Source organism: Olea europaea, unplaced genomic scaffold (genome assembly GCF_002742605.1).
Source record: "Olea europaea var. sylvestris unplaced genomic scaffold, O_europaea_v1 scaffold613, whole genome shotgun sequence".
NCBI lineage: Eukaryota > Viridiplantae > Streptophyta > Magnoliopsida > Lamiales > Oleaceae > Olea > Olea europaea.
Genome location: NW_019264482.1, coordinates 76,840 through 89,058, shown reverse-complemented (window position 1 = coordinate 89,058; position 12,219 = coordinate 76,840).

Here is a 12,219-nt window from a genome sequence, read left to right as displayed (position 1 = left end):
TAATAACAATTTCCAAGCAACTATTGGAATGGCACCATACGAAGCTCTCTATGGTAGAAGATGTAGATCCCCTGTTCATTGGGATGAAGTCGAAGAGAAGAGAGTTTTGGGACCAGAAATGGTTGAAAGGACGGTCGAGGTAATCGATAAGATCCATGCAAGAGTAAAGGCAGCACGGGATCAACAAAAGAGCTATGCATATACAAGGAGGAAGGATTTAGAATTCCAAGTTAGGGATAAAGTGTTTCTGAAAGTAGCACCGATGAAAAGTGTACTTAGATTTGGAAAGAAAGGTAAGCTACGACCCCAGTATATCGGACCTTTCGAGATACTTGATAGAGTCGGAAATGTGGCTTACCGACTAGCACTGCCACCTGAATTATCGTTAGTGCACAATGTATTCCATATATCGATGATAAAAAAGTATGTACATGATCCTAATCATGTAGTGAGTTATCAAACCTTGGAGGTACAGAAAGATTTGTTGTACGAGGAACTACTGATCAAGATACTGGATCGAAAAGTGCATAAACTAAGGAATAAAGAGATTCAGCTGGTTAAGATACAGTGGAATCATCACGGCGTAGAAGAAGCCACTTAGCAAAAAGAAGAAGAAGCCAAAGACAAGTATCCAACACTATTCACCCAATCAGAAGGTAAATTTTGAGGACGAAATTTTAATTAAGGTGTGGGGGATGTAGAACCCCAAATAATTCTAGACACCTTAGTGACACTAAGACATGAATATTGGATGACTAAAGTATACTTCAAATTTTTAGTCTCATTTGAGACCCATTTTTGACATTGGAAACATTCGATTTGGAAAATTATATCTAAATAAAAGTAGTAACTCTTTGAGTTAGCTTTCCAACGCACTTCGAATTACCTCAATCGGATATTGGGAGAAGTAGTTATGATAGAAACACTGAAAGCTGTGCGGTGTCAATCGGACTACAACAGGTCGACCGAAATTGCCTGAAATGAAAATTCTCGTTTTTCTCTAGAATTTAAATATTTATTTTCATCATTTATTTTCTCAAAGGCTACCCACATTTTTGGCAATAAAAACCCCACTAAATTGAAGCATTTAACCTCAAACTTAAATGGCACCCATGTTTTCTCTCTTAAATGAAATTTAACCCTTCATTTGTTTTAAGTTATGGGATATTTACCTATAAATAGAGACCTCATTTCACTCATTTTTTCTCACACCAAAAGCAAGAGCTTTTACATACTAAAGAAACAGTTTCCAAGAGAGAAAAAGAGAGGGGGGAAAACTATTTTTCCTAGAAGTTTAAGAAGTGTTTTCAAACATTTTTCATAGAAGTTTTGGGCGCTATCAAGGAGTGTCTTCAAGCATCAATTCTCAATGGTTTTCAAACATCCAAGGAGTACATTTCTTTCAACATCCAAGTTTCATCGAAGTTTTCAATCCAAGTTTTCAAAGTTTCAAAAGCATCAATCAAGGTAGGTAGAGGTGCAATGTGTTTAATCGTGTTAAGTTATAAGTTTCGATTCATGTTAATATTTTGAAATGTATAGCTTGATCACGAATGCACCTATGACACCTATTGAGTTTTTCAACTCACGGGTTTAATCTCATCTCTACATATTGAAGGAATTCTACCTCGGGCATAGATGGAGGAGAAGATGAAAGTGATGCAACGAGCCCATGGAAATCCGGTGAATAAGTGATTTGGATTTTTTTTTATGAAATGTTTTCCAATGTTATTTCTTTAAAGTTTTGAATAACACAGAATGTGAGAACAAGTTATATTTTCTTCAAATAAATTACATTTTATTGTTTGGAAAAATGATTCAGTGGTTTAAAGTATTTGAAGTATTGTTATTTAAATTATTATCCGAAGATGTAAGCTTCCACTAAAATATATACACTTGTTACTAAACCACTGGTTAAGCTAAGTAAAGTAAGTAGCGTTCCGGTCCACTAGGGGTCGGGGCGTTACAGTGTACATGTCGCAAGGTTCTCACCGATTGAACTTTGCTATTTTTACACTGATTTTTGACACGTTATTTGACACTTGCATTGTTGTCAAATGTAAATTGGATGGGAAAACTATTTGAAATTTAAACTATCCAACAGGGTAATGTCACGAGGTAAAGTGTAAACTAAAGTGTACACCATAGTGTACATGTAGTAAGGTTCTTACCGATTGAACTTTGCTATTTGTACGCTGATTTTTGACAGGTTGATTGACAGGTACAATATTGTCAAGTGTCAATTGGATGGGAAAAATATTTGAAATTTAAACTGTCCAACAGGGTAATGTCACTTGACAAAGTATAAACTAAAGTGTACACCACAGTGTACACGTCGCAAGGTTCTTACTAATTGAACTTCGCTATTTCTACGTTGATTTTTGACACGTTGTTTGACACTTGCATTGTTTTCAAGTGTATATTTGATGGAAAAACTGTTTGAAATTTAAACTGTCCAACAGTGTAATGTCACGTGGCAAAGTGTAAACTAAAGTGTACATGTCTCAAGGTTCTTACCGATTGAACTTTACTTTTTTGTACACTAATTTTTAACACGTTGTTTGACAATTGCATTGTTGTCAAGTGTTAATTGGATGGAAAAACTGTTTAAAATTTAAACTGTCCAATAGGGTAATGTCACGTGGCAATGTGTAAACTAAAGTGTACACCATAGTGTACATGTAGCATGATCCTTACCAATTGAACATTGCCATTTGTCCACTAATTTTTGACACGTTGCTTGACACATGTATTGTTGTCAAGTGTCAATTCATTGGGAAAACTGGTTGCAATTAAAATTGTCCAACAGGGTAATGTCACGTGAAAAAGTATAAACTAAAGTGTACACCGTAGTGTACGTGTCTCAAGATTCTTCCCGATTTAACTTTTCTATTTGTACACTAATTTTTGACACGTTGTTTGACACTTGCATTGTTGTAAAGTGTCAATTGGATACAAAAATTATTTCCAATTTAAGCTGTCCAACAGGGATATGTCACGTGGTAAAGTGTAAACTAAAGTGTACACAATATTGTACATGAAGCAATGTTCTTACCGATTGAACTTTGATATTTGTACACTGATTTTTGACACATTGTTTCACGCTTGCATTGTTGTCAAGTGTCAGTTGGATGGAAAACTGTTTGAAATTGAAACTGTCCAACAGGGTAATGTCACGTGGTAAAGTGTGAACTAAAGTGCACACCATAGTGTGCATGTAGCGCGGTCCTTACCGATTGAACTTTATTGTTTGTACACTGATTTTTGACACGTTGTTTGACACTTGCATTGTTGTTAAATGTCAATTGGATAGGAAAATTGTTTGAAATTCAAACTGTCTAACAGGTTAATGTCACGTGGTAAAGTGTAAACTAAAGAGTACACCATAGTGTACAAGTCGCAAGGTTCTTACCGACTGAACTTTGATATTTGTACACTAATTTTTGACACGTTGTTTGACACTTGCATTGTTGTCAAGTGTCAATTGGATGGGAAAACTATTTAAAATTCAAATTGTCCAACAGGGTAATGTCACGTGGCAAAGTGTAAACTAAAGTGTACACCGTAGTGAACTTGTAGCAAGGTTCTTACCGACCGAACTTTGCTATCTGTACACTGATTTTTGACACGTTGTTTGACACTTGCATTGTTTTCAAGTGTGTATTGGATGGAAAAATTGTTTGAAATCTAAACTGTCCAACAAGGTAATTTCACGTGGCAATGTGAGAACTAAATTGTACACCATAGTGTACAAGTATCACGGTTCTTACCGATTGAAAATCGCTATTTGTACATTGATTTTCGACACGTTGTTAGACACTTGCATTGCCGTCAAGTGTCAATTGAATGGAAAAGCTTTTTGAAATTTAAACTGTCCGACAGGGATATGTCACTTAGTAAAGTGTAAACTAAAGTGTACACCATAGTATACATGTCGCAAGATACTTACCGATAGAACTTTTCTATTTGAACGCTCATTTTTGACACGTTGTTTGACACTTGCATTGCTGTCAAGTGTAAATTGGATGAAAAAACTGTTTGAAATTTAAATTGTCCAACAGTTTAATGTCACGTGGTAAAGTGTAAACGAGAGTCTACATGTCGCAAGGTTCTTACCGATTGAACATTGCTGATTGTACGGTGATTTTTGACACTTGTTTGACACTTGCATTGTTGTCAAGTTTAAATTGGATGGGAAAATTGTTTGAAATTTAAACTATCCAATAGGGTAATGTCATGTGGCAAAGAGTAAACTAAAGTATACACCATAGTGTCCATGTAGCAAGGTTCTTACCAATTAAACTTTACTATTTGTACACAGATTTTTTGCACGTTGTTTGACACTTGCATTGCTGTCAAGTGTCAATTGGATGGGAAAACTGTTTGAAATTTAAATAGTACAACAGGGTAATGTCACGTGGCAAAGTGTAAACTAAAGTGTATACCATGGTGTACATGTAACACGGTCATTACCGATTGAACTTTGCTATTTGGACACTAATTTTTGAAACGTAGTTAAACACTTGCATTGTTGTCAAGTGTCAATTGGATGGGAAAATTGTTTGAAATTTAAACTATCCAACAGGGTAATGTCAGGTGGCAAAGTGTAAACTAAAGTATACACCATAGTGTACATGTAGCAAGGTTCTTGCTAGTTGAACTTTACTATTAGTACACGGTTTTTTGACACGTTATTTGACACTTGCATTATTGTTAAGTGTCAATTGGATGGGAAAACTGTTTGAAATTTAAACTGTCTAACAGGGTAATGTCACGTAGTAAAGTGTGAATTAAAGTGTACACCATGGTGTACATGTAACACGGTCCTTACCAATTGAACTTTGCTATTCGTACACTGATTTTTTAAACGTAGTTAGACACTTTCATTGCTGTCAAGTGACAATTGGATCAAAAAACTGTTTGAAATTTAAACTATCCAACAAGATAATGTGACACGGGAAAGTGTAAACTAAAGTGTACAACATAGTGAACATGTAGCAAAGTTCTTACCGATTGAACTTTGCTATTTGTACACTGATTTTCAACACGTTGTTTGAAACTTGCATTGTTGTCAAGTGTCAATTGGATGGAAAAATTGTTTGAAATTTAAACTGTCCAACATGGTAATGTCACGTGGCAATATGTAAACTAAGGTGTACACCATAGTATACATGTAGCACGGTCCTTACCGATTGAAAATTGTAATTTGTACATTGATTTTGGACACGTCGTTAGACACTTGTATTGTTGTCAAGTGCCAATTGGATGGGAAAACTGTTTGAAATTTAAACTGTCCAACAGGGACATATCACGAGGCAAAGTGTAAACTAAAGTGTAAACCGTAGTGAACTTGTAGCAAGGTTCTTACCGATTGAATTTTGTTATTTGTACACTGATTTTTGTCGCGTTGTTTGACGCTTGCATTATTGTCAAGTGTTAATTGGATGGAAAAACTATTTTAAATTTAAATTGTCCAACGGGGTAATGTCATGTGGCAATGTGTAAACTAAAGTGTACACCATAGTGTACATATAGCACGATCCTTACCGATTGAACATTGCTGTTTGTCCACTAATTTTTGACACGTTGCTTAACACGTGTATTGTTCTCAAGTGTAAATTCATTGGGAAAACTGTTTGAAATTTAAACTGTCCAACAGGGTAATGTCACGTGATAAAATGTAAACTAAAGTGTACACCATAGTGTACGTGTCTCAAAGTTCTTCTCAATTCAACTTTGCTATTTGTACACTGATTTTTGACACGTTGTTTGACGCTTGCATTATTGTGAAGTGTCAATTGGATGGGAAAACTATTTGCAATTTAAACTGTCCAACAGGGATATGTCACGTGGAAAAGTATAAACTAAAGTATACACCATAGTGTACAAGAAGCAAGGTTCTTACTGATTGAACTTTACTATCTGTACACTAATTTTTGACACATTGTTTGAGGCCTGCATTGTTGTCAAGTGTCAATTGGACGGAAAAACTGTTTGAAATTTAAACTGACGAGTAGGATAATGTCAAGTGGCAAAGTGTAAACTAAAGTGTACACCATAGTGTGCATGTAGCACGGTCCTTGCTGATTGAACTTTGCTATTTGTACACTGATTTTTGACATGTTGTTTGCCACTTGCATCGTCGTCAAGTGTCAATTGGATGGGAAAACTGTTTGAAATTCGAACTGTCCAACAGGGTAATGTCACGTGGCAAAGTGTAAACTAAAGTGTACACCATAGTGTACAAGTCACAAGGTTCTTACCGATTGAACTTTGCTATTTGTACACTAATTTTTGACACGTTGTTTGATACTTGCATTGTTGTCAAGTGTCAATTGGATGGAAAAATTGTTTAAAATTTAAACTATCCAACAGGGTACTGTCACGTGGCAAAGTGTAAACTAAAGTGTACACCATAGTGTACATGAAGCAAGGTTCTTACCGATTGAACTTTGCTATTTGTACATTAATTTTTGACACGTTGTTTGACACTTGCATTGTTGCGAAGTGTCAATTGGATGGAAAAGCTGCTTGAAATTTAAACTGTCCAACAGGGTAACGACACGTTGCAAAGTGTAAACTAAAGTGTACATCGTAGTATACATGTAACAAGGTCCTTGTTGATTGAATTTTGCTATTTGTACATTGATTTTCGACACGTTGTTTGACACTTGTATTGTTGTCAAGTGTCAATTGGATGGGACAACTGTTCTAAATTTAAACAGTCCAACAGGATAATATCACGTGGCAAAGTGTAGAGTGTACACCATAGTGTACATGTAGCAAGGTCCTTACAGATTGAACTTTGCTATTTGTTCACTGATTTTTGATACGTTGTTTGACACTTGCATTGTTGTCAAGTGTCAATTGGATGGAAAAACTGTTTGAAATTTAAACTATCTAACAGGGTAATGTCACGTGACAAAGTATAAACTAAAGTGTACACCATAGTGTACGTGTCTCAAGGTTCTTCCCGATTCAACTTTGTTATTTGTACACTAATTTTTGACTCGTTGTTTGACACTTGCATTGTTGTGAAGTGTCAATTGGATGGAAAAACTATTTGCAATCTAAACTATCCGACAGGGATATGTCACGTGGCAAAGTGTGAACTAAAGTGTACACCATAGTGTACATGAAGCAAGGTTCTTACATATTGAAATTTGCTAATTGTACACTGATTTTTGATATGTTATTTGACACTTACATTGTTATCAAGTTTCAATTGGATGGGAAAACTGTTTGAAATTTAAACTGTCCAACAGGGTAATGTCACATGGTAATGTGTAAACTAAAGTGTACTCCATAGTGTACATGTAGCACGGTCCTTACCGATTGAAAATTGCTATTTGTATATTGATTTTTGACACGTTGTATGACACTTGCATTATCCTCAAGTGTCAATTGGATGGGAAAACTATTTGAAATTTAAACTGTCCAACCGGGATATGTGATGTGGAAAGTGTAAACTAAAGTGTACACCATAGTGTACATGTCGCAAGGTTCTTACCGATTGAACTTTCCTATTTTTACGCTGATTTTTTACACGTTGTTTAACACTTACATTGTTGTCAAGTGTAAGTAGGCTGGAAAACTGTTTGAAATTTAAACTGTCCAATAGTATAATGTCACGTGGCATAGTGTAAAATAAAGTGTACATGTCGCAAGGTTCTTACCAACTGAACTTTGCTGTTTGTACACTGATTTATTGAGACTTTGTTTGACACTTGCACATTGTTGTCAAGTTTAAATTGGATGGAAAAAAATTTTGAAATTTAAACTATCCAACAGGGTAATGTCACATGGTAAAGTGTAAACTAAACTGTACACCATAGTGTCCATGTGGCAAGGTTCTTACCAATTGAGCTTTACTATTTGTACACAGATTTTTGGCACATTGTTTGACACTTGCATTGTTGTCAAGTGTCAGTTGGATGGAAAAACTGTTTGAAATTTAAATTATCCAATAGGGTAATGTCACGTGGTAAAGTTTAAACTAAAGTGTACACCATGGTGTACATGTAACACGGTCCTTACCGATTGAACTTTGCTATTCGTTCACTGATTTTTGAAACGTAGTTAGACACTTTCATTTTTGTCAAGTGTCAATTGGATGGAAGAACTGTTTAAAATTTAAACTGTCCAACAGGATAATATCTCATGGCAAAGTGTAAACTAAAGTGTACAGCATAGTGAATATGTAGCAAGGTTCTTACCGATTGAACTTTGCTATTTGTACATTGATTTTCAACACGTTGTTTGACACTTGCATTGTTGTCAAGTGTCAATTGGATGGAAAAATTATTTGAAATTTAAGTTGTCCGATAGGGTAATGTCACGTGGTAAAGTGTAAACTAAAGTGTACAGCATAGTGAATATGTAGCAAGGTTCTTACCGATTGAACTTTGCTATTTGTACATTGATTTTCAACACGTTGTTTGACACTTGCATTGTTGTCAAGTGTCAATTGGATGGGAAAACTGTTTGAAATTTAAACTGTCCAACATGGTAATGTCACGTGACAATATGTAAACTAAGGTGTACACCATAGTGTACATGTAGCACGGTCCTTACCGATTGAAAATTGCAATTTGTACATTGATTTTGGACACATTGTTAGACACTTGTATTGTTGTCAAGTGTCAATTGGATGGGAAAACTGTTTGAAATTTAAACTGTCCAACAGGGTAATGTCATGTGGCAATGTGTAAACTAAAGTGTACACCATCGTGTACATATAGCATGATCCTTACCGATTAAACATTGTTGTTTGTCCACTAATTTTTGACATGTTGCTTGACACATGTATTGTTGTCAAGTATCAATTCATTGGGAAAGCTGTTTAAAATTAAAATTGTCCAATAGGGTAATGTCACATGACAAAGTGTAAACTAAAGTGTACACCATAGTGTACATGTCTCAAGGTTCTTCCCGATTCAACTTTGCTATTTGTACACTAATTTTTGACACGTTGTTTGAAACTTGTATTGTTGTGAAGTGTCAATTGGATGGGAAAACTATTTGCAATTTAAACTGTCCAACAATGATATGTCACGTGACAAAGTGTAAACTGAAGTGTACACCATAGTGTACATAAAGCAAGGTTCTTACCGATTGAACTTTGCTATTTGTACACTGATTTTCAACACATTTTTTGACACTTGCATTGTTGTCAAGTGTCAATTGGATGGGGAAATTATTTGAAATTTAAATTGTCCAACATGGTAATATCATGTGGCAAAATGTAAACTAAGGTGTACAACATAGTGTACATGTAGCACGGTCCTTACCGATTGGAAAATGCAACTTGTACATTGATTTTTGACACGTTGTTAGACAATTTTATTGTTCTCACGTGTCAATTGGATGAAAAAATTGTTTGAAATTTAAACTGTCCAATAGGGATATGTCACGTGGCAAAGTGTACACCGTATTGAACTTGTAGCAAGGTTCTTACCGATTGAACTTTGCTATTTGTACACTGATTTTTGACACGTTGTTGGACGCTTGCATTGTTGTCAAGTGTCAATTGGATGGGGAAACTGTTCAAAATTTAAACTGTCCAACAGGGTAATATCACGTGGTAATGTGTAAACTAAGGTGTACACCATATTGTACATGTAGCAAGGTCCTTATCGATTGAAAATTGTAATTTGCACATTGATTTTTGACACGTTATTAGACACTTGTATTGTTGTCAAATGTCAATTGAATGAGAAAATTGTTAGAAATTTAAACTCTCCAATAGGGATATGCCATGTGGAAAAGTATAAAGTAAAGTGTACACCGTAGTGAACTCGTAGCAAGGTTCTTACCGATTGAACTTTATTATTTGTACACTGATTTTTGATACGTTGTTTGACGCTTGCATTGTTGTCAAGTCTCAATTGGATGGGAAAACTATTTGAAATTTAAACTGTCTAACAGGGTAATGTCACGTGGCAATATGTAAACTAAAGTATACACCATAGTGTACTTGTAGCAAGGTTCTTACCAATTGAACTTTACTATTTGTACACAGATTTTTGACACGTTGTTTGACACTTGCATTATTCTCAAGTGTCAATTGGATGGGAAAAATATTTGAAATTTAAACTGTCCAACAAGGTAATATCAAGTGGCAAAGTGTAAACTAAAGTGTACACCATGGTGTACATGTAACACGGTCCATACCGATTGAACTTTACTATTTGTACACTGATTTTCGAAACGTAGTTAGACACTTTCATTGTTGTCAAGTGTCAATTCGATGGGAAAACTGTTTGAAATTTAAACTGTCCAACAGGGTAATGTCACGTAGCAAAGTGTAAACTAAAGTGTACAGCATAGTGAACATGTAGCAAGGTTCTTATCAATTGAACTTTGCTATTTGTACACTGATCTTCAACACATTGTTTGACACTTGTATTGTTGTTAAGTGTCAATTGGATGGGAAAACTGTTTGAAATTTAAACTGTCCAATAGGGTAATGTCACATGGCAAAGTGTAGTCTAAAGTGTACACCATAGTGTACATGTCGCAAGGTTTTTACAAATTGGATTTTGCAATTTGTACACTAATTTTTGACACATTGTTTGACACTTCTATTATTGTCAAGTGTCAATTGGATGGAAAAACTAATTGAAATTTAAATGGTCCAATAGGGTAATATCACGTGGCAAAGTGTAAACTAAAGTGTACACCACGGGGTACATGAAACACGGTCCTTACTGATTGAATTTTGCTATTTGCACACTGATTTTTGACACGTTGTTTGACACTTACATTATTGTCAAGTATCAATTGGATGGAAAAACTGCATGAGATTTATACTGTCCAACTGGGTAATGTCACGTTGCAAAGTGTAAACTAAAGTGTACACCGTAGTGTACATGTAACAAGGTCCTCATTGATTGTATTTGGTATCTGTACACTGATTTTTGACACATTGTTTGACACTTGCAATGTTGTCAAGTGTCAATTGGATGGGAAAATTGGTCAAAATTTAAACTGTCCAACAGGGTAATGTCATGTGGCAAAGTGTAAACCAAAGTGTACACCATAGTGTACATGTAGCAAGGTCCTTACAGATTGAACTTTACTATTTGTACACTGATTTTTGACATGTTGTTCGACACTTGCATTGTTGTCAAGTGTCAATTGGATGGGAAAACTATTTGTAATTTAAGTTGTCCAACAGGGATATGTCACGTGGCAAAGTGTAATCTAAAGTGTACACCATAGTGTACATGAAGCAAGGTTCTTATCGATTGAACTTTGCTATTTGTAGATTGATTTCTAACACGTTGTTTGACGCTTACATTATTATCAAGTGTCAATTGGATGGGAAAAATGTTTGAAATTTAAACTGTCCAACAGGATAATGTCACGCGACAAAGTATAAATTAAAGTGTACACCATAATATACATGTCGTAAGGTTCTTATCGATTGAACTTTGCTATTTGTTTACTGATTTTTGAGACGTTGTTTGACACTTGCATTGTTGTGAAGTGTCAATTGGATGAAAAAACTGCTTGAAATTTAAACTGTCCAACAGGGTAACGTCACGTTGCAAAGTGTAAACTAAAGTGTACACTGTAGTGTACATGTGTACATGTAGCAATGTCCTTGTCGATTGAACTTTGCTATTTGTACACTGATTTTCGACACGTTGTTTGACATTTGCATTGTTGTCAAGTGTCAATTAGATGGGACAACTGTTCTAAATTTAAACAGTCCAACAGGGTAATGTCACGTGGCAAAATGTAAACTAAAATGTACACCATAATATACATGTAGCAAGGTCCTTATAGATTGAACTTTGCTATTTGTATACTGATTTTTGATACGTTGTTTGACACTTGCATTGTTGTCAAGTGTCAATTGGATGGGAAAATTGTTTGAAATTTAAACTGTCCAACAAGGTAATGTCACGTGACAAAGTGTAAACTAAAATGTACACCATAATGTACGTGTCTCAAGGTTCTTCCCGATTCAACTTTGCTATTTGTATACTGATTTTTGATACGTTGTTTGACACTTGCATTGTTGTGAAGTGTCAATTGGATGGGAAAACTGTTTGAAATTTAAACTGTCCGACAGGGATATGTCACGTGGCAAAGTGTGAAATAAAGTGTACACCATAGTGTACATGAAGCAAGGTTCTTACCGATTGAACTTTGCTATCTGTACACTGATTTTTGACACCTTATTTGATGCTTGCATTGTTGTCAAATGTC